This window comes from Thalassophryne amazonica, chromosome 20, assembly GCF_902500255.1.
Source record: "Thalassophryne amazonica chromosome 20, fThaAma1.1, whole genome shotgun sequence".
NCBI lineage: Eukaryota > Metazoa > Chordata > Actinopteri > Batrachoidiformes > Batrachoididae > Thalassophryne > Thalassophryne amazonica.
Genome location: NC_047122.1, coordinates 5,046,293 through 5,069,991, shown reverse-complemented (window position 1 = coordinate 5,069,991; position 23,699 = coordinate 5,046,293). Strand labels below are relative to the sequence as shown.

At 42.6% G+C, this 23,699-nt stretch overlaps 1 protein-coding gene across 1 annotated transcript in view; it reads left to right on the top strand.

Annotated features, from left to right (window-relative positions):
- Positions 1–23,699, top strand: part of LOC117502058 (ubiquitin-conjugating enzyme E2 E2-like) — a 521,468-nt gene that overhangs the window by 449,304 nt on the left and 48,465 nt on the right. The gene's annotated exons all lie outside the window — the stretch shown is intronic.

Here is a 23,699-nt window from a genome sequence, read left to right as displayed (position 1 = left end):
TGGACAAAATTTCTAGGCGCAGGCAGGGTGTAGAGGGGGTCTGGTTTGGGAACCACAGAATCTCGTCTCTGCTGTTTGCGGACGATGTGGTTATGTTGGCTTTGTCAAATCAGGACCTTCAGCGTGCACTGGGGTGGTTTGCAGCCAAGTGTGAAGCATCCGGGAAGAAAATCAGCACCCCCAAATCCGAGGCCATGGTTCTCGACCGGAAAAAGGTGCTTTGCCCTCTTCAGGTCGGTGGAGTGTCCTTGCCTCAAATGGAGGAGTTTAAGTATCTTGGGGTCTTGTTCACGAGTGAGGGACGGATGGAGCGTGAGATCGATAGACGGATCGGTGCAGCATCTGCAGTGATGCGGTCGCTATATCGGACCGTCGTGGTGAAGAGAGAGCTGAGTAGGGGGGCAAAGCTCTCGATTTACCGATCGATGTATGTTCCGATCCTCACCTATGGTCATGAGATTTGGCTCGTGACTGAAACAACGAGATCGTGAGTACAAGCGGCCGAGATGAGTTTCCTCCACAGGGTGGCTGGTCGCTCCCTTAGAGATAGGGTGAGGAGCTCGGTCACTCGGGAGGAGCTCGGAGTCGAGCCGCTGCTCCTCCACGTCAAAAGGAGTCAGTTGAGGTGGCTTGGGCATCTTTTCCGGATGCCCCCTGGACGCCTCGCTGCAGAGGTTTTCCGGGCACATCCCATTGGGAGGAGGCGTCCCAATGGGAAGACCCAGGACACGCTGGAGGGACTACATCTCTCGGCTGGCTTGGGAACGCCTTGGGGTTCCCCCGGAGGAGCTGGGGGAGGTGTGTGGATCAGGAGGTCTGGGCGGCTTTGCTTGAGCTGCTGCCCCCGTGACCTGACTCCGGATAAAGCGGAAGTAAAGGGATGGATGGGACAGCCTTGAAACTGGCCCTGTTTTTGCCTTTTGTCGATATAAAAACTTGCATCACTAAAAATGGAACGTTGGTGAAAGTCCGGCCAAAGAGAAGATTTTGGAAAAACACGCTGTGTTTGTGTGAAGACGAGGAAAATGGAGTGGAATGAATGACTGTACTAAAGCTGTCATGCGTGTTATCAGACTGTAGCTGAGGATGTGAGACATTTACAGTGACATACCTCACTGAAAGACACAACAGAGTTTCAGTGTTTTGCACAGTGTCATCTTCAAACAGGAAACCCTGGCGCTGTTCACTTGTGAGTTTATATGAGCTCAGTATCGCCACCTGTTGCTTTGGCATGTTCAGTGCTTTACAGCGTGTTTTGTGTTTTCATGTGGGTGAAAAAGAAGGCAGAAAATCCCCATTTTCAAAAATACCCCTGAATGTGTGGACTGTGCACGAGGCATGTGTGAGAATTGTAGCTCCGAGAAGCAGAAAGTCCAGCAGCTCATTCCTGCAGTTTAGCCATAAATGCGCTCCTGAAATATGTCCGCATTTGTCAAGCGAATTATGTCCATTGTGGTCCAGGTGAGTGGCAGACAGTGGTGGGTGCAGATAACCAAAAAGTTAGCTTCGATAACCGCTAATCCGCTAACTGAAAAATTAACTTTTATAATGCTAAACTGATAAACCCCAAAAGATTTTAATGGAAGTTACAGCGAACTGCTAACGTTTAGTACTGTCGGCTACTGATAAGCCAGTTTTGAGTTTAAGCACCGCCGAGGCTTCCGAGTAAAATCAAAAGTGATCACAACCCAAAAATGAACAATGAGCCAGAGCTTCTGTCTTATGTAAACAGAGGGCTGTGAGCTCAGTCCTCCTTCAGCAGAAGCCAGTGAAGCAGGATGGCTGCTGTTGCCCAAAACAAAAAAAGGTAATTTAATTTCAACATGTAAAAAGACAGACAGTGTGGAGGGGAGACATGAAGCACAATACAGTTTTCACTTGTGGCTTTACTCATAAAAAAAAACTAATTCCGGACAGTTTATCAATATCAATGATAACTGTCATTTTTAGAGAGAAAATATCACACATATGACATATCATTTAAAGGAATGCGCAACATTCTGAAGGTTTGAGCTTTAAGAGACCCACTTGCCGAAAGGCATTATGGGAAAAATGAGTCTCCTTCACTTGTTGGTTGGTTTATATTATTTGTAAAAAAAAACAACACACAAGTTACTGTAAGGGGAGGTGATGGTAGTGGTAAAAGCATTGGGCTCATGATCGTCAGTTCAAATCCCAGCCTGACCAGAAAATCACCTTGGGCAAGGTCCTTAATCCCCTAGTTGCTCCCGGTGTGTAGTGACTACCTTGTATGGCAGCACCCTCACATCAGGGTGAATGTGAGGCATTATTGTAAAGCACTTTGAGCATCTGATGCAGATGGAAAAGTGCTATGTAAATGGCATATAAATATAAATGACTATATAAATGACCATTTACTGTAACGTGTGCGTTTTTTTTTTTTTTACAAATAAATGTGTATTTGTAAATATGTCATTTTTTTCATTTGTAAAAAAAGGCATTTGCAAAACTGAAAATTCTGTTTATGAAGTGTAATTCACAAATTGATGGCTCGCTATTCACACACTGTTTGATGCATTTTGACGCGGGGCGGGGAAGTGATCGAAAGAGACATTTGAATTTCCCATAATGCTTTTTGGCACATGTCTGTTAAAAGGTCAAAGCTTCAGAATTTAGCTTATTCCTTCATATGTGTGACATTTTCTCTCTGTAAAAATGACAGTGGTACCGTTAATATCTATAAACTTTCCAGAATTAGATGTTTATGAGTAAAACCATGAGTGAAAAGTGTGTTGCGTTTAATCTCTCCTCCACACTTGCTGTCTTTTTGCATGTTGAATGTAAAGCGCCTTGGGGCAACTGTTTGTTGTGATTTGGCGCTATATAAATAAAATTGATTTGATTTGATTTGATTTGAAATGCCCCGTACTGGGCCAACAGCAACCTGCCTGTTTCGCTCTCTTCTGCTGCCGTCTGACTATTGCAAAACACAGCAGGTAGGTACTAAAATGTATGATTTTGACTGTTAAGTTTTATTAACTAGGTATGCCAGAAAAAAAAAGTTAGCAGACTGAAAGTTAGCGGAAGCTAAGTGGTCTGCTGATGGTTTTCAGAATTAGGTGAAAAGCTAATCCACTAACAAAAAAATTAGATTTGCTAATTAGCGGTTAGCGGATATCTGTGTTGGAGGAAGGAGGGTTCAGTAAGCAGGCAGGTAAGTTGTTGGTTTACCGTGGTTAAAACTGTATTTAATGTGATCTGGTGTAAAATTCACCATGGTGAATTCAATTCAATTCAATTTCAATTTATTTTCCTTTATATAGCGCCAAATCACAACAGAGTGATGTGAAGCCCTCTGATGAAGGCTTGTGTTCTCTTGCTGGGATTGCTCTTTGATAAACATAGAAAACCAAAAGGAGAATCACTTTTCCTCCTCCTCTGTTCATCCTTGCAGTCAGAACAACATTTTCTCACGTCAGGGAGACAAAATGAGCAGTTTCCTTTTAGGGATTTGATCAACAGCCCTCCCGATTTAAATTCCTGTTTCTGTCCCTGTGCCACACTCGCCCTCTGCTGCTTAGGTCTTAAAGACCGAGCCTCTGGTGATGAGTGTGAATCCTGGATTTGAATTGGCCTAAAATATCTGGACTTGCTCTTTGTATGTTGAGATGGCGAGCGCTGAAATGTTGCTCATGATAGAGGAGGAGGTTTGCGTGGCGGTTAATCACACCTTCGAGGCCCTGTCGTCCTTTCCATCTTAGTAGGACATTTATCCTTACAGCGGCTGGTTGCTAAATTAGACCACATCCAGGTTTCAAATCCAGCCCAGAGCTTCTGTCAAATGTCACACATTCTATATATATATATACACACATATGTAAAAGTTTGGGCACCCCTGGTAATTTTCATGATTTTCTTTTAGAAATCATTGGCTGTCTGGATCAGAAATTTCAGTTAAATGTATCATATAGCAGATGAACACACTGATATTTGTGAAGTGAAATGAAGTTTCTAGTACAGAAAGTGTGCAATAATTATTTAAACAAAATTAAGCATGTGCATAAATTTGGGCACCCTTGTCATTTTATTGATTTGAATACATTTAGCACAAATTATTGGAACACAAAATTGGTTTGGTAAACTGATTGACCCTTGACCTCCTTACACAGATGAATCTAATCATGAGAAAGGGTATTTAAGGTGGCCATTTGCAAATGTTTCCCCTCTTTGCATCTCTTCTAATGAGTGGCAACATGGGAGCCTCTAAACAACTCTCAAATGACCTGAGAACAAAGTGTTCAACATCATGGTTTAGGGGAAGGATACAAAAAGCTATCTCAGAGATTTCAGCTGTCAGTTTCCACTGTGAGGAACATAGTGAGGAAATGGAAGACCACAGGAACAGTACTAGTTAAGGCCCGAAGTGGTAGGCCAAGAAAAATCTCAGATAAGCTGAAGTGAAGGATGGTGAGAACAGTCATAGTCAACCCACAGACCTGCTCCAAAGACCTACAACATGATCTTTCTGCAGATAGTGTCTCTGTGCATCGTTCAACTATACAGCGCACTTTGCACAAAGAGATTCTGTATGATGCCGTAATGCAGAGGAAGCCTTTTCTGCGTACATGCCACAAACAGAGTTGCTTGAGGTATGTTAAAGCACATTTGGACAAGCCAGCTTTCAGTGCTGTGGACTGATGAAACTAAAATTGACTTATTCGGACATAACAAGGGGCGGTATGCATGGCTGAAAAAGAACACAGCATTCCAAGAAAAACACTTGCTACCTACAGTAAAATTTGGAGGTGGTTCCATCATGCTGTGTGGCTGTGTGGCCAGTGCAGGTACTGGGAATCTTGTTAAACTTGAGGGTCACATGGATTCCAGTCAATATCAGCAGATTCTTGAGAACAATGTTCATGAATCAGTGACAAAGTTGAAGTTGCACCGGGGCTGGATCTTTCAACAAGACAACGACTCTAAACACTGCTCAAAATCTATGAAGGCATTCGTGCAGAGGAACAAGTACAATGTTCTGGAATGGCCATCTCAGTCCACAGACCTGAATATTATTGAAAATCTGTGGTGTGATTTTAAGTGGGCTGTCCATGCTTGGAAACCAACAAACCAGATGTTTTGTAAAGAAGAATGGTCCAAAATACCTTCAACCAGAATCCAGACTCTCATTGCAAGTGTTCTCCCCAGACGTTTTTAGTATAGCGGTGCTGTTGGCAGTTATCACCCGAGGCGGCGCACGTTGCAAGTCATTTTGCAAGTCAGTTTTTAGATGCATTCAATTTTTTTCAATTTTTTTTTTAGATAGCGCCAAATCACAACAAACAGTTGCCCCAAGGCGCCTTATATTGTAAGGCAAGGCCATACAATAATTATGTAAAACCCCAACGGTCAAAACGACCCCCTGTGAGCAAGCACTTGGCTACAGTGGGAAGGAAAAACTCCCTTTTAACAGGAAGAAACCTCCAGCAGAACCAGGCTCAGGGAGGGGCAGTCTTCTGCTGGGACTGGTTGGGGCTGAGGGAGAGAACCAGGAAAAAGACATGCTGTGGAGGGGAGCAGAGATCAATCACTAATGATTAAATGCAGAGTGGTGCATACAGAGCAAAAGAGAAAGAAACAGTGCATCGTGGGAACCCCCCAGCAGTCTACGTCTATAGCAGCATAACTAAGGGATGGTTCAGGGTCACCTGATCCAGCCCTAACTATAAGCTTTAGCAAAAAGGAAAGTTTTAAGCCTAATCTTAAAAGTAGAGAGGGTGTCTGTCTCCCTGATCTGAATTGGGAGCTGGTTCCACAGGAGAGGAGCCTGAAAGCTGAAGGCTCTGCCTCCCATTCTACTCTTACAAACCCTAGGAACTACAAGTAAGCCTGCAGTCTGAGAGCGAAGCGCTCTATTGGGGTGATATGGTACTACGAGGTCCCTAAGATAAGATGGGACCTGATTATTCAAAACCTTATAAGTAAGAAGAAGAATTTTAAATTCTATTCTAGAGTTAACAGGAAGCCAATGAAGAGAGGCCAATATGGGTGAGATATGCTCTCTCCTTCTAGTCCCCGTTAGTACTCTAGCTGCAGCATTTTGAATTAACTGAAGGCTTTTTAGGGAACTTTTAGGACAACCTGATAATAATGAATTACAATAGTCCAGCCTAGAGGAAATAAATGCATGAATTAGTTTTTCAGCATCACTCTGAGACAAGACCTTTCTAATTTTAGAGATATTGCGTAAATGCAAAAAAGCAGTCCTACATATTTGATTAATATGCGCTTTGAATGACATATCCTGATCAAAAATGACTCCAAGATTTCTCACAGTATTACTAGAGGTCAGGGTAATGCCATCCAGAGTAAGGATCTGGTTAGACAACATGTTTCTAAGATTTGTGGGGCCAAGTACAATAACTTCAGTTTTATCTGAGTTTAAAAGCAGGAAATTAGAGGTCATCCATGTCTTTATGTCTGTAAGACAATCCTGCAGTTTAGCTAATTGGTGTGTGTCCTCTGGCTTCATGGATAGATAAAGCTGGGTATCATCTGCGTAACAATGAAAATTTAAAGAATACTGTCTAATAATACTGCCTAAGGGAAGCATGTATAAAGTGTGTATAAAAATTTAAAGCAAGAAATAATAGACAAAAAAAATGACACTTATGTTGTCATATCAAAGTTGTTTTTTGCATTTTTCTCTCTCTTAAGAAAATAAATAACATTGAAAAGTTTAAAAACACATTAATATTTGATGGACATAACATTTGCTCTCTTGTTTAAACATGACACACTGTACCTTTAATCCAGTAAGACTCCAGGTAGAGTTTTTCTGTCATGTTGATAGTTTAGCTTTTTTTTTTTTTTTTTTAATTTTTGAGCGGGATTGCATACTTATTTAAAAAACAAACAAACAATATAACCCCTAATTGTCTTGTTTGAACAAGAGCTAAACCTGGACTTATTTGATTGTCAAATCAGAATCAAATTTATTGCAAAGTAAGTTCTCACATACGAGTAATTTGATCTGATGTCATTGGTGCAGAAACAACAATAAAAAAGAAAATGAAAAAAATTCTGAAAGAAGTAACTGGAAGAAGTAAAGAAGTAAATCTGCTGTTTTAAAGATGAAAACTTTCTGAATCAGTTTTCACACGTGAAGATGATCGTTGATTAAAATTGTTTTGCTGCTTTTTTACAGCGTGTAGCATCTGCTGTTCACACTTTTTCTTCTCTCTCTCTCTCTCGCTCTCTCTCTCACACTATCTCTCTCTCGCTCTCTCTCACACTATCTCTCACACTATCTCTCTCTCGCTCTCTCTCGCTCTCTCTCTCGCTCTCTCACGCTCTCTCTCGCTCTCTCTCACGCTCTCTCACACTCTCTCTCGCTCTCTCTCACACTCTCTCTCGCTCTCTCTCACACTATCTCTTTCTCTCTCTCTCTCTCTCGCTCTCTCTCTCACTATCTCTTTCTCTCTCTCTCTCTCTCTCTCTCTCTCACTATCTCTTTCTCTCTCTCTCTCACTTGCTCTCTCTCTCACTATCTCTCTTTCTCTTGCTTCTCTCTATCACATTGCTCCTCTCTCACTAGCTCCTTTCTCTGCTCTCCTATCTCACTTGCTCTCTCTCTCACTATCTCTTTCTCTTCTCTCTCTCTCACTTGCTCTCTCTCTCACTATCTCTTTCTCTCTCTTGCTCTCTCTCTCACTTGCTCTCTCTCTCACTATCTCTTTCTCTCTCTTGCTCTCTCTCTCACTTGCTCTCTCTCTCACTATCTCTTTCTCCGTCTCTCTCACTCTCTCTGTCTCCGTCTCTCTCTCTCTCACTCTCTCTCTCACTCTCTCTCTCTGTCTCCATCTTTCTCTCTCACTCTCTCTCTCTCTGTCTCCGTCTCTCTCTCTCACTCTCTCTCTTTCTCTCTCTCTCTGGTGCATGCTGGGAGTTTGGGTGTGAGTGAGGGTCGCAGGTGAGAGTGACTCAGTTCAGGTGAGGTGACATTTTTTCTTCCTTTTTGGTGTTTTTGTAAATTTTCGGTTTGTTTTTTAGTTGTTTTTTTTATTTAGAATAGCAGAAATAACAAAACTTTACAAACCCTTGAATGAAAAGGAGCAGATTGGAAGAACAAGTCTTATATTTTCTGCCCCTTTTTTACAATAGTCTTACAATATCAAGCATCATTAATCAACATAATTTAACAGATTATGACTTTGTCACATGCCACCGACTTATTTCATAATTTTAACCATTATTTATAAGATTGCATCCCTAACAGATTAAATTTTAAACTTCAAACATTCTAAACATTATTAACAGATTACATTTTTGGCTTTGTCACAGCCCACTGAGTTATTTCATAGTTTCATACTTACGAAATACATCTAGTTTAATACGATTTTTTAAATAATTTAAGCGACCTTGATTCTTTGATTTCTTTGTTAAGGTTCCATAATTTTACACCACTCACTGCAACACTCTGTTCCCTTATCCTGGTTCTGAATCTTGATTTTTTAAAGATTTCTATGGCTTTCAAATTATAACTACTTACTCTTTTTTCAAACATATTTTGAATGTGTATTGGTAAGGTATTGTTATTCGCTTGGTACATTGTTTGTAATAATTTCAAATCAACTAAATCATGAAATTTGTAATAATTTCAAATCAACTAAATCATGAAATTTAAGTACCCTATACTTAATGAACAATGGACTAGATGGGTCTCTAAAACGACTGTTGCTAATTACTTTTAAAGCTCTTTTCTGCAAAATAAATAAAGGTTGCGTATAAGTTGTACATGTTGATCCCCAGATTTCTACACAATAAGTCAAATATGGAACAATCAATGAATTGTACAATGTTAATAATCCATAACTATTTTGTTGGGAAAGTGTAGGAACACGGACCCACAACAGGGGGCGCAAATGAACGGACAATGGAGTAAGTCAAAATAACAAGCTTTACTGTTGTGAATGTGCACAACGAATACAACCAATCACAGCAATGGACAACAGTCAATTCACAAAAGTGTCGTGTGGGCAGGCTCGAAGATAGGAGACGCCTCTCCAAGGTAAGACCGGAACCACACGGCTTCCTCCGCCACAGGACCCCGGGAATACTGGAGCCGCCAAGTCCCGAACTCCCAGGTGGCCACTGCCTCCGCGTGTCGGACCTGGTACTGCTGGCGAGGAACAAAGGACAGTTAGATGGGGGCGCGTTTGCACCCAGGACTCCGAACAGCAGGGAAGTTACCTCCACCTCTCGTTGGAACAGTAATCCACAAACTAAGCACAAATCCAAAAAGATACACTCCGTAGCTTCGATACGTTACCTCTCTGGTAGAAACGATATCTCGGCAATGAGGTGGAGGTGCCGTCCTGCTGATATACCCCACAGATGATTGCCGTCAGCTGTCTCAGGTGATGGGTGACAGCTGTCACCGTAGCTGCTCACGTGAGGCGGCGGCGCCCTCTGGTGCCTGGAGCCCGCACTCCAGGCAGGGCGCCCTCTGGTGGTGGTGGGCCAGCAGTACCTCCTCTTCAGCGGCCCACACAACACTATTTACTGAATATTTAACTTTATGCAAAACAGCAATAGCTTTCGCTATTTTTCCTTTTATGTAATTTATGTGTGACTTCCATGTAAAATCTTCATCAATCATCACTCCTAAAAATTTCATTTCTTTTACCCTTTGAATGTCCATTCCATCTATTTTTAATGACACATTTTTTTTTACTGTCATTAAACAATATGAAATTTGTTTTATTAAGATTAAGTGACAATCTGTTTATATCAAACCAACATTTAACTTTTTCTAACTCTGTATTTATCACTTGTGCTACTTTCTGTATATCTGATCCAGAGTAAAATAATGTATCGTCAGCAAATAAAATGCTACCAAGTACGTTAGATACATTCACAAAATCATTGATATACAAAATAAACAGTTTGGGTCCAAGTACCAACCCTTGTGGTACTCCACACATAATGTTACACAATTCTGATTTAGTATTATTTATCTGAACAAACTGTTTTCTATTTTCTAAGTAGCTTTTTACCCACTCGTGCAATCCCTCTTATTCCATATTGTTGTAACTTGTGAAGCAATCTTGAATGATCGATAACATCAAAAGCTTTTTTCAAGTCAATAAAAACACTTACAAAATAATCCTTATTATCTATTGCTGTTGATATTTTCTCTGTTAATTCAATAATTGCCATAGCTGTCGAATGTTTTGTTCTGAATCCATACTGAGCATTATTTAAAATATGATGTTTCTCAATGAATTTATCCAACCTTGTCACAAAAACTTTTTCCATAATTTTAGAAAACTGTGGAAGCAATGAACTGGCCTGTAATTTGAAATGTTATGTTTGTCTCCATTTTTGTATAATGGGACTACCTTGGCAATTTTCATTTCGTCTGGGAAAATTCCTGTTGACAGAGACAGATTACAAATTTAAGTGAAAGGTTCAGTAACAGTTTCTATTATACTTTTTACAGTCATCATGTCTAAATCTTCATAGTCAGTTGATCTTTTGCTTACACAGTTTTTTACAATATTCCTTATTTCATCTTTTTCCACATTGTCAAGGAAAATACTATTGACCGTATTTACAATTGTATTTAATTTATCTTCTACTATTGGTTTATTTCCCACCAGACTTGATCCCACCTTTGAAAAATAATCATTAAACTCATTTACAACTTCTTTTATGTCATATATCTCTTTATTTTCCTTGACAAGGTAATTTGGAAAAGTTGATTTCCCTCCATCACTTTCCATCACACTTTTTATAATTCCCCATGTTGCCCTCATATTATCTTTACTCTTATTTGTTTACTATAATAATCTTTTTTTTTGTTTCCTAATTATTGTCAATAGTTTATTTTTATATTTTTTGTATCTGTGTTCTGTTTCCTTTGTTTGCATTTTTAAAAAGCACCTATATAAATAGTTTTTCTTTACACAGGCGTTTTTTATTCCCTTAGTCAGTCATGGTTTATTTACTCGTTTCTTACTAGTTTTTATTCATTTACAATTTTTATTATATGATTTCATCAGTATTTCCATAAATGAATTATATGCTACATTAACGTCGCCGACATAAACTTCTTCCCAATTTTGATTTTTAAGGTCATAATTTAATGCCTCTAAGGCTTTTAATGACTTATCTCTTTTAAAGTTTATAACCATTTTTTTGTACCTATTTTTATATTTAAATATTGAAAAAACTGGTAAGTGATCACTAAGATCTGTCATCAAGATCCCATTCTTAATAATTTCATCTGTTCTATTTGTGAATATATTGTCAATTACAGTTGCACTTTGCGATGTAATTCTGGTTGGTTTTGTTATCAAGGGGAATAAGCCCAAGCTATTCATTGAATTCACAAAATCACTTGCTCTTTGGCAACTGGAGCTTTCAACATTAACATTAAAGTCTCCACACATAAAGAGCATTTTGTTTTTGATTTGATGGAATAATTCTATTATTTTATCTGTAAATTTCACAACACAAGAGTCTGGTGCTCTGTATACACAACTGATTAGAATATTTTTAGATGTTTCATGTACAATTTCCACAGTTACAATTTCTATGACATCTATTATTGTCATTTCTTCTACAATTTTACATGTCAGATCTGTTTTTATGTACAAAACAATAATTTTTTATCTCTTCTATTTACAAAATATAGCTCATATCCCTCCATTTGAACATCAGCCATGAGGTCATCTTTAAGCCAAGATTATGTGATTGCAACAATGCTGAATCTATTTTTAAACTGGTTTAAATAATCCTTTATTTTTGACATTTTACAGTACAAGCTTCGGATGTTTGTATGTATGAGTGACAGGGTATCTTCAGTAATTTTTTCACTATTTAACTGTTTTTCCATATAATACTCACAACCAATTGTAGTCGAGTCAGATATACTTTCATCAATATTGGTGTCTATGTCATATATTTTAGAATCTGTTTCCATGTTTGTTCTGATTTTTTGTTGGTCATACTACCAACTGACGTCATATTTATTTGTCTACTCAGGTCTGTACTTTGTAAGGTCCTCCATGTCTCTGATTTGTATACCCTTTGTTCCTTCTTTCACTCTAATCCAAACCCTACAGTTCCAGACCCATGTAGCAACAATGTGTTTCTGTTTTTTTTAGTAGTCTTGCTTCCCTGGAAATATCTGCATTTTTTTTCGTTAGATGCTCATTTATATAGACATTTGTTCCCAGCGGACCCCAAACCCCCACTGAGTCAAAGCATTAATGATGACAACATGGATTAGGTTCAGACTCCAGCATGTCCACCACCACTTCCTTCTCTCACAGCGGTGATCTGTATACGCTACAGGACATCAACAGTTTTCTGGATGACTCATTTGGTAATCTGTTAAACTGTTGAGGAGGCTCATTGGCTTGGACCTGCTGGATGAGAAGAAGCGGTACAGACTCAGGAAACACATCACGGCTTTGGGGAAGGAATCTCTGTCCAAGCGGGGGCGAGGTCGCAGGGGTCGTAAATCCACCAGTTTCAGTATGAGTGGGTCTCACCGGGTGTTCTATCTTCTCTATTTGTCTTTCTCTCTGTTCTCTCTCCACTCAGTCCACATGCAGTATCTGAAGGTGGACTCTTTGAACATTAACGGTGGCAGGGACAGCCGGAGGAGGGCTTTGATCTCGGAGCTCTTTGAGCAAAAGGGGTTGCATGTGTTGTTCCTGCAGGAAACTCACTCTGACACAGATAATGAAGTGGACTGGGCTCGGTGGTGGAGGGGACCTTTTTATCAGAGTCATGGCTCCAACATCAGTGCTGGAGTGGTGGTTTTGTTTTCGCCTCAACTTGATGTCACTGTTTTATCCACCACTGAGATTGTTCAGGGTCAGGTTCTGTTGGTCAGAGCTCAGGTCGAGAGGTTGACCATAGTGTTTACTAATATTTATGCACACAATGAGGGCTCAGAGCAGGTGGAGTTATTCAAACGTGTGAGCGACATTTTAGTTCAGCAGGATCCTGGTGACTGTTTGGTGTTGGGGGGTGACTTCAACTGCACTGTGGATATGTCCCTGCATCGCGTTTGTGAGGAGCCACATTTGCAGATGGTTTCCTCACTGGCTAGTTTTTTACGTGAGGTGGGTTTATTGGACACATCTCATCACCACAGAAATATTCTATTCGCACACTCAGAGGTTCAACACTTACTGGAAATTCAACACCAAACTTTTGCACGACAGGGTGTTTTGGAATTTATTTGAATCTTTTTGGGGTTTTTGGAGGGAAAGGAAGGAGACATTTGGGACAGTGAGCCAGTGGTGGGAGGCCGGCAAAACTCAGGTTCGGGTTTTGTGTCAACAGTACACTTCCTATTCCACAGCTAGGGTCAAGGTAGCCATGGCAACACTGGAGAAGGACATTATGGACATTCAGGCCAACCTACATGCAGCTGGGGCTCCCGACCAGCACAGTCTGCTGCAGGGGAAGAGGGCGGAGCTGGGTGCCCTGTTACATGAGAGGGTGAAAGGGGTGATGTTGAGGGACATGGATGCATCCAGTTCCTTCTTTTCAATCTGGAGAAGAAGACCTCCCATCAGAAGGTGATGACCTGTCTTCGACTTCCTGACAGACAGGTGACGAGTGATTCGGCAGAGATGCGGAGACATGCTAGGGACTTCTACTCGGCTCTCTACGGTGCTCTAGATTGCGACGGGGCCTGTGCGGCTGACCTTCTGAGAGATCTCTCCCAGCTGGTGGCTTCGGAGCGACAGGCCTTGGACTCCCCCATCACGCTGGATGAACTGACAATGGCGGCGCGGCAGATGGCATCTGGGAAAGCTCCGGGGGTCGACGGACTTCCAGTGGATTTTTATGAACACTTCTGGGGTTTTCTCGGTGCTGATCTTCTGGAGGTGTTGCAGGAGAGCATTGCGGCGGGATGCTTGCCCACGTCTTGTCACCGTGCTGTTCTGTGCCTCCTGCCTAAGAAAGGAGATCTTACTCTATTGCAGAACTGAGACTGGTTCCACTTCTCTGTGTGGATTATAAACTTTTTTCTAAGGTACTGGCAAACAGGTTGAAAAATGTCCTGGATTTGACTGTTCACAAGGACCAGTCTATTATGGACAACCTTTTTTTGATGAGGGATTTGTTTGATCTGTGCAATACTGGGGATTTGGTTTGCGGGTTTGTGTCACTTGATCAGGAGAAGGCGTTTGATCTGGTTCATCACAGGTTTTTGTTTTCCACTTTGAGGGCGTTTGGCTTTGGTGAGGGGATAATTTCATTTGTTGGGGTATTGTATAATGGGGCTTCATGTTTGGTTAAGGTTGGGGGAGGGTTGAGCTGCCCAATCTCTGTAACACTGGGTTTAAGACAGGGCTGCCCCATCTCAGGTCAGCTGTACTCTTTAGCCATTGAGCCACTCTTGTGTCGCCTTTGAGCCAGGCTGTCTGGCCTTGTTTTGCCAGGTTTTCAACTGTCTTCTCCCCTGGTGCTCTCTGCTTATGCAGATGATATCACGGTTTTTGTGATGAATCAGGCGGACGTTGATGGGTTATTGGATAGTTTATGGCTCTATGAGACGGAGACTGCTGCAAGAGTGAACTGGGAGAAGAGTGAGGCTGTCCTGATGGTGAGGTGGCAGGAAGTGGCTGCTCCCTGTCTGCCACATGGTCTGAGGTGAGCAGTGGAGGGTTTGAAAGTTCTGGGTGTGTTTCTGGGGACGGATGGGTATCGTCAGAGGAATTGGGAGGGCTTGGTGGAGAAGGTGTGTGCCAGACTGTCCAAATGGCAATGGTTGCTGCCCCAGATGTCCTACAGGGGCGGGTTCTGGTCGCTAATAACTTGGTCACTTCGGCGTTGTGGTACAGACTGTCTGTCCTCCCTCCACCACGGGGCCATATTGAGCAGTTGCAGCGGTTACTGGTGGACTTTTTCTGGTCAGGCCATCACTGGATCTCCCGTGTTGTACATGCCACTTCATGAAGGAGGACAGGGGCTGGTGGACATTTCTGCTTGGGTGTCAAGCTTCAGGTTGCAGGATGCTCAGCGACTGTTGTATACCTCAGGATTGAGCTGGCAGGATACAGCACGTGTCCTGCTTAGGAGGGAGGCTGATCTTGGGTATGACAAACATCTGTTCCTTGTGCATCAGCGGGACGTCATCTGGATGCGCACCTCGGCTTTTTACTAGTTGGTTCTCCAGGCATGGCAGCTCCTCTCTGTGCGCAGGGACAACGTTGGCACACCAGGGATGTGGCTTTTGAGGAGCCTCTTTTCTTTAATGACTTTGTTTGCTCTCCTGGTTTGTCATCTTCTACTCTGCGGTCCCACCTGAGGGAGGCGGGGTGCACCAAATTAGGCTATTTACTGCACACATCTGTTGGGAGGCTGGTGGAGTCGGCGGGAGTTCGGTCCTCCAGGATACTGCTCAGGGTAGCGGAGGAAGTTTGTGCTTCCCTGCCAGGGCCCCACAGAGCATTTGCTGAGAACCGTACTCTGACCAGTGAGATGATGAATGTGAGTATGTGTTCCCCTCTCTGACTGTCTCGCCTGCTGTGGGGGCATGGCAGGAGGAGCAGGGGGCTCTCCTGTCTTTCAGGTCACCTGTTTTGGGAGAGTTTAAGAGTATCTGCAAGAAATCTCTCTATTTTTCTGTGTCAAAGTGTCACACTTACGCTCTTTGGCAGGGTTGGCAACGTTGAAGTGGTCATAGTTTTTTGGTACTGCCTTGTCTCCTGTGGGGTGCTGGCGAAGCCTGTACAAACCCCCGGTCGACAAATGCACGGGGGATCTCCAGTGGAGGATTGTACATGGGCTTCTGGCTACAAACGGGTATCTGGTGCACCTGGATCCAGGGTTTGATGGGGTTTGCCCTTTTTGTCCACTTAGGGAAACTGTTCACCATGTTTTTGCACAGTGTCACTGGTTGTCAGGGCTGTTTGGGTTGTTGGGGAGGTTGTTTCTTGGGTTTGGGTTGTTATTCACTATGGACTTGTTTATTTTTTTCCAAAATATCGTGCACAATCCAGGAGGTTGCATGTTTTAATTAACCTGCTTTGTGGACTTGCCAAGTTGGCCATTTGGAAGACTCGAAAAACTGTTTTAGCTCAGGGGTCAGAGGACCCTGAGTTTATGTTGAAGGGACTCTTGGCAGTCTGGATCAGAGTGGATTTCCAGTTTTATGCTCTAACTGATAACATGGACACCTTCAGAGACACATGGTGAATAAATGACGTTCTCTCATCTGTGCAAAATGGGAGCTTAGTGCTCCATTTCTGACGCCTGTCAAAAAAAAAAAAAAAAAAACCCAGCACGATGGAAGTGATGTAACTGAATTGCTGTGAATAAAGCTGTGTTTTAAAATTCACATTCTCTCTCTCTCTGAGCTGCAGCACTGTTCTGCTCGGCTATCTGCTGGCGGAGGAGGGTCGAGCTGCAGTTCAGCACAAACAGCCTGGCTGGATTTTAGAAGACTACGTGACAACAGAGCTCAGCAGTGTAATGGCGCTGTCATAACACTATAATGGTGTAACGCCATTGTTCCATTGTCTGGGTAGAACCCTGCATTGGAAGCTATAAGAAGTATTTAGAGGATTTACTAAATATTGATGTATTTTTTCAGTTGGGGTGCTCAAATTTATGCACCTGCCTAATTTTGTTTAAAGAATTATTGCACACTTTCTGTAAATCCTATAAACTTCATTTCACTTCTCAGATATCACTGTGTTTGTCTGTGAAGGGTCAAAGTGATCAAAATTAATTGAAATATTGAATGTGGTAAAAATGAAAGCAGTAAAACTTTGAATGTGGTGAAAATGAAAGCAGAAAACAATTCATGTGGTTAAAAGTGAAAGCAGTAAATATTGAATGTGGTAAAAAATCAAAAGGGTAAAACTGGACCTGATAAAAATGGAAGGTGTGAAGTACTAAACATGAAAATGAGTGACGTAAAAAACATCTGATTAATATTGCCCCTTTGAAAATTAGAATCGTTAAATTTGGATGCCATTAAAATCACATTATGGTAAATATTAATCTTCTAAATATTATGTCTTAAAAATATAACATTGGCTAATTTAATTCACTGCCTCGATTTTAGTACTTTACCCACTTCAGTTTTATCATTCACCGCGTCAACTGTGCAATTTTGCTCACTTCCGGTGGATCGTAATACGGCAGCAGCCACTGTGCGACAGCGGAAATTTGTAGTCCAGAGCCACTGTCACTGACCGCGGGGTGGCGCCATTGGGAGTCGCAGCAGAGCAAACTGCAGTGATGTCCTTTTATACGCGACACAAACATAAACAATGGCGGACTGCGTGTTTGCTGCTCTGAGAGTTTTTAAGGGAAAGTTGTTGGCGACGAGACAAAACATGCTTGAAAAGTACAGAAGACTTTGGGAATTCATTCAATATGAAGACGAGAAGATACGAGCTGCGACAGACAAAGAGACAAAAAAATGACGTTAAGCTAATCATTAGCTCATAAATAAGTAAGAACTGCAGGCTGTCGCTATTAAGTATTAAAATTGTGGTTGTCAAAATAAAGCGTTAATTTAGATTAATTAATTACAGTACCTGTCACACTTTGCTCCATTTTCTTTAGACGTCAGTGACTTGGTCTGTAAATGAAGACACGTTTCTGAGAGCAATAAATGTGTTAGATGTCAATACTTTTTATACTGAAGTAACTTGCTTTGATAACTACTGTTAAAAATCAAATGTGGGAGTTTGTGCGTTTACTGACGTTCAAGCACAAAATGTTAATTTGGTTTTAATGACCGTTAATTAACGTCACTGAACTCGAACAGGTTACAACGCATTAAAAATGTTTGATTTGTTTTTCATCCAGATTTTAATGTTCAAAACAAATTTAAATTTGAAATCTCATAAGATAATTATTAAAGGAGTCATATTGTGCAGAAAGAATCAGCTTCCAAACTCCCATAATTCTGTTTTTATAGGTATTCTTAATAATATAGCCTTTTATTGTCATTGTACACATAAATACAATGAAATTTGTCTGCATTTAACCCATCCAAATTACAGTTAGACACTTCTCCCACTTTAAGATCAATTTACAACTTAATACCTGCTTGATGTGTAACAGAAATAACCCAGATCCTGTTTACCAGATTATTAAATTCCCCAAACACACACAGATTTTTTAAATATACCTGCAATTAAATGATTCATTTCAATTTACTAATCATAAACCCTGTAATCAATTACATTATTTTGTTAATAAACTGACAGCACTACTTAAAATATGTATGCTGTGTGTGTGTTTCAGATGGTTTTATCAGAGACACCGCTGAAAAGGTTCATGCCACGGAATGGGATACTTGTCATTTCCTACACGTCATACACCGGTTATGTTTCACTGTGAATTTTGAATAAACTTTTGTACTTTTTGCTAAAATGTCTCCACTTTTGTGTAACATCAATTTGATTTGTAAAAGTTGCCAAGGTTTACTGATTTAAATTAAATGTTAACAGTTTGAAAAGCTGTTTAAGCAAAATCCAGCAGTAAAATAAGTTTTACATTTAATGAGGTCATAAATGTAAATGGAAGTAAACAGACAGAAAGAACGGACAAACTGGTTGTTTGTCCGTTCAGCCGGGGTCAACCTGCGAGAAAAATAGGCACAAGGGTGAAGAACCTTATCGGACTCCCCGCTCTGGGACAGCACGGCTCCTATCCCTGAGTCAGAGGCATCCACTTCAACCACAAACTGGCGGCAAGGATTGGGCTGCACCAGAACTGGTGCAGTCGAAAACCGACGTTTCAACTCCCTAAATGTGGCTTCGCACCGATCCGACCAGGTGAAGGGGACTTTTGGGGAGGTCAGGGCTGTCAGGGGACTACTAACCTGACTGTCCCGCAAGACGTCATTTACCAAAGCTTGGAACGTCGCGGGGGCGTTAGTGAGGCCGAACGGCATGACCAGGTACTCAAAGTGACCTAACGGGGTGTTAAATGCCGTCTTCCACTCGTCTCCTTTCCGGATCCGAACCAGGTGATACGCATTCCTAAGATCTAATTTGGTGAAAATTTGGGCTCCATGCAGGGGCGTGAACACTGAATCCAACAGGGGCAAAGGACAGACAGACAATTACAGAATTTTGTATATAGTCAATCTACAAAGGTGACATGTGGGCAGGCTCAAGGATAGAAGACGTCTGTCCAGAGAGGAGCCGGAACCCACACGATTTCCACCGCCACCGAACCCGGAGAATACTGGAGCCGCCAAGTCCCGAGTCCCCAGGTGGTCACCGCCTCCGGCTGTCGGATCTGGTACTGCTGGCAGGAAGCAGAAACATTCAAGGGTGGGTGTGAGCACACACCCAGCAAACAGTCAGCAAACCAGCAGTTTTTCTCCAGGTGGGAAAAAACACCTCCACCTGAAACACAGTAACACAGTTGTGCAGAGCCTGAGAGCTACTTATCCGTTTTGGCGTGAGGGGTGAAGAACGTCACTCCTACACGGACCACAAAACTCAGCACCCAGCTGAAAGCAGTCCACAGGATCTCCTGCAAACACTCAGAAAAAGAGATCACGTGCGTACGGCACAGTCAAACGGCTGAGAGTTTACCTTCTTGGCTTGAAGATATCTTGGCAGGGAGGTGGAGTTGCTGCCTGGCTTTTATGGAGATGATGATGACGTGGTGATGAGTGACAGCTGTCAGGTGGTGATGAGAGACAGCTGTCACTCCCCGCTGCTCCCGTGAGGCGGCTGCGCCCTCTCGTGCCTGAAGCCCGCACTTCAGGCAGGGCACCCTCTGGTGGTGGGCCAGCAGTACCTCCTCTTCAGCAGCCCACACAACAATCAAATACCAAAAAAAAAAAATAAAATAAAACTGTGCAACACAAACGATATACAAAAGTTCCATGTGTCTATAGTCCTGGGGTGGGGGCACAGGACACACGCCCCGGTCATGCATCGCATGGATAAGCTCGCCCAGCACGTCAAGGTTGCCCGATTAAACGCAGCTTCGACCTCCGTTGCTTCTTCGAGGTTCAGTCGGATGTGTCGATCACACTGAACCCAGTTGAGCTTCAACCTCAACATCGCTGGATGGACAGATTCTCCTGCTGGAACAGGCTCCATTTACTCTTGCCTGGACAATAATGAAGGTAGAAATGGGAAGTGATTAACAAAAGCAAGTTTTAAAAAAAATTATATATATATATATGTTCTCCACTCAGATTGCAATAGCCAATCACAGATTAGCCTTTCTGTCCATCATTTACCTGTATTTTGGCATGCTTGGCTCCAGAAAGTTATGTTGGATCCAAAAGGATCCAAAAAGGCTAGGACCAAAAGTTATATTGGATCGGTTCCCACTGACCAACAGCATTAAAGCTTACTGCCAACAGCAAGCCAATCAGAGCGCGGCATGCGAAGGTCAGGAATTAGCTGACAGACGCTGGTTGAAAAAATGGCAACAAACATGTCAACAACAGCAGAAAATCGTCTGTCAGCGAGGTTTGCTGAGTTCACAGAGGAGGAACTGGTGGAAATATTGAACTCCAAGGATGCCAAAAACACTAAGAAGGTACTCTGAATCAATCATATGCTGTTCACAACATACTTGACTCTTTGTTGTTTGCTTAATTTGGGAGGGAGGTGGAGAACATAACAACTGATGGATGGTAAGTCCAGAATAGAATTTAAAATTCTTCTTCTTACTTATAAGGTTTTGAATAATCAGGTCCCATCTTATCTTAGGGACCTCTTAGTACCAAACCAGACCCCCTCTACACCCTGGCTGTGCCTAGAAATTCTGTCCATAAAAATAATGAACAGAACCGGTGACAAAGGGCAGCCCTGGCGGAGGCCAACGTGCACTGGAAACAGGTTTGACTTACTACCGGCAATGCGAACCAATAGCCCTTAGCAAAGGACCCCGGACCCCGTACTCCCGGAGCACGCCCCACAGGGTCCCCCGAGGGACACGGTCGAACGCCTTCTCCAGATCCACAAAACACATGTGGACTGGTTGGGTGAACTCCCATGAACCCTCGAGCACCAGATGGAGCGTGTAGAGCTGGTCCAGTGTGCCGCAACCAGGACGAAAACCACACTGCTCCTCCTGAATCCAAGTTTCGACCATCGGTCGAATTCTCCTCTCCAGTACTCTGGAATAGACCTTACCGGGGAGGCTGAGGAGTGTGATCCCCCTATAGTTGGAACACACCCTCCTGTCCCCCTTCTTAAACAGAGGGACCACCACCCCCATCTGCCAATCCAGAGGCACTGTCCCCGATTGCCACACGATGTTGCAGAGGCGTGTCAGCCAAGACAGTCCCACAACATCCAGAGACTTAAGGTACTCAGGACGGATTTCATCCACCCCAGGAGCCTTGCCACCGAGGAGCTTTCTAACCACCTCGGTGACTGTGGCCTGGGTAATGGATGAGTCCGCCTCTGAGTCCCAAGTCTGTGCTTCCTCTTCGGAAGACGTGACGATGGGATTGAGGAGATCCTCGAAGTATTCCTTCCACCGCCCGACAACATCCCCAGTCAGGGTCAACAGCTCCCCACCCGCACCATAAACAGTGCTGGTGGAGAGCTGCTTCCGCCTCCTGAGGCGTCGGACGGTTTGCCAGAATCTCTTCGAGGCCGACCGATAGTCCTCCTCCATGGCCTCCCTGAACTCCTCCCAGACCCGAGTTTTTGCCTGTGCGACCGCACGGGCTGCGGCACGCTTGGCCTGCCAGTACCTGTCAGCTGCCTCCGGGGTCCCACCTACCAACAAAGATAAGTAGGACTCCTTCTTCAGCTTGACGGCATCCCTTACTTCCGGCGTCCACCACCGGGTTCGGGGATTGCCGCTGCAACAGACCTTGTGACCACAGCTACAAGCGGCCGCATCGACAATGGAGGTGGAGAACATGGTCCACTCGGACTCCATGTCTCCAACCTCCCCCAGGATCTGGGAGAAGCTCTCCCGGAGGTGGGAGTTGAAGACCTTGCTGACAGAGGGTTCTGCCAGTCGTTCTAAAAATTATCTGACAAAAATTTATCGGAAGATAATTAGTCCGATAATGGTTTTCAAAGTTATCTGAAAAGATAATCCGATAATGAAAACATTATCTTCGTTAATTATCGGTTATCGGATTATCAGAACTGTGCCCACCACTGTCCTCAGGCATCCTCTCACTTTCCAAAATTTTATTAAACAATCTGGTTGGAAACTCCACTGCCATCTTTCCTAGACATTTCCATGCCTCCACTGGAATGCCATCTGGACCAACTGCCTTTCCACTCTTCAGCCTCTTCATAGCTGCCTTCACTTCATCCTTACTAATCTCTTGCACTTCCTGATTTATTCTCACCACATCATCCAGCCTTTTTTCTCTCTCATTTACTTCATTCATCAGCTCCCCAAAATATTCCCTCCACCTCTCACACACTCTCCTCACTTGACAGTACATTACCATCTGCATCTTTTACCACCCTAACCTGCTGCACATCCTTTTCAGCTTTGGTCCCTTTGTTTGGCCAATTGGTACACGTCTTTTTCTCCTTCCTTACTTCAACCCCAATTCCAATGAAGTTGGGATGTTGTGTAAAATGTAAATAAAAACAGAATACAATGATTTACAAATCCTCTTCAACCTATATCCAATTGAATACACCACAAAGACAAGATATTTAATGTTCAAACTGATTTTGTGCAAATATTTGCTCATTTTGAAATGATACCTGCAACACATTTCAAAAACAAAACACTGGGAAAGTTGCTCAAATGCTCAAGGAACACCTAATTGGAAACAGGTGAGTGTCATGATTGGGTATAAAAGGAGCATCCCCAAAAGGCTCAGCTGTTCACAAGCAAAGATGGTGAGGATAACCACTTTGTGAACAACTGCTTGAAAAATAACAGTTTAAGAACAATGTTTCTTAACGTTCAATTGCAAGGAATTTAGTGATTCCATCATCTACAGTCCATAATATAATCAGAAGATTCAGAGAATCTGGAGAACTTTCTACATCTAAGCAGCAAGGCTGAAAACCTACATTGAATGCCCGTGACCTTCAATCGCTGAGGCAGCACTGCATTAAAAACTGACATCATTGTGTAAAAGGATCTTGGTATGGGGGGTGTGTTAATGCCCATGGCATGGACAACTTACACATCTCTGATGGCACCATCAATGCTGAAAGGTACATCCAGGTTTTGGAGCAACACATGCTGCCATCCAAGCAACGTCTTTTTCAGGGACGTCCCTGCTTATTTCAGCAAGACAATGCCAAGCCATATTCTGCACGTGTTACAACAGCGTGGCTTCGTAGTAAAAGAGTGCGGGTACTAGACTGGTCTGCCTGCAGTCCAGACCTGTCGCCCTTTGAAAATGTGTGGCACATTACGCAAAATACGACAACGGAGACCCCGGACTGTTGAACAACTGAAGTCGTACATCAAGCAAGAATGGGAAAAAATTCAACGTACAAAGCTTCAACAATTAGTGTCCTCAGTTCACAAACGCTTATTGAGTGTTGTTAGAAGGAAAGGTGATGTAACACAGTGGTAAACATACCACTGTCCCAGCTTTTTTTAAACGTGTTGCAGGCATCCATTTCAAAATGAGCAAATATTTGCACAAAAACAATAAAGTTTATCAGTTTGTACATTAAATATCTTGTCTTTGTGGTGTATTCAATTGAATATAGGTTGAAGAGGATTTGTAAATCATTGTATTCTGTTTTTATTTACATTTTACA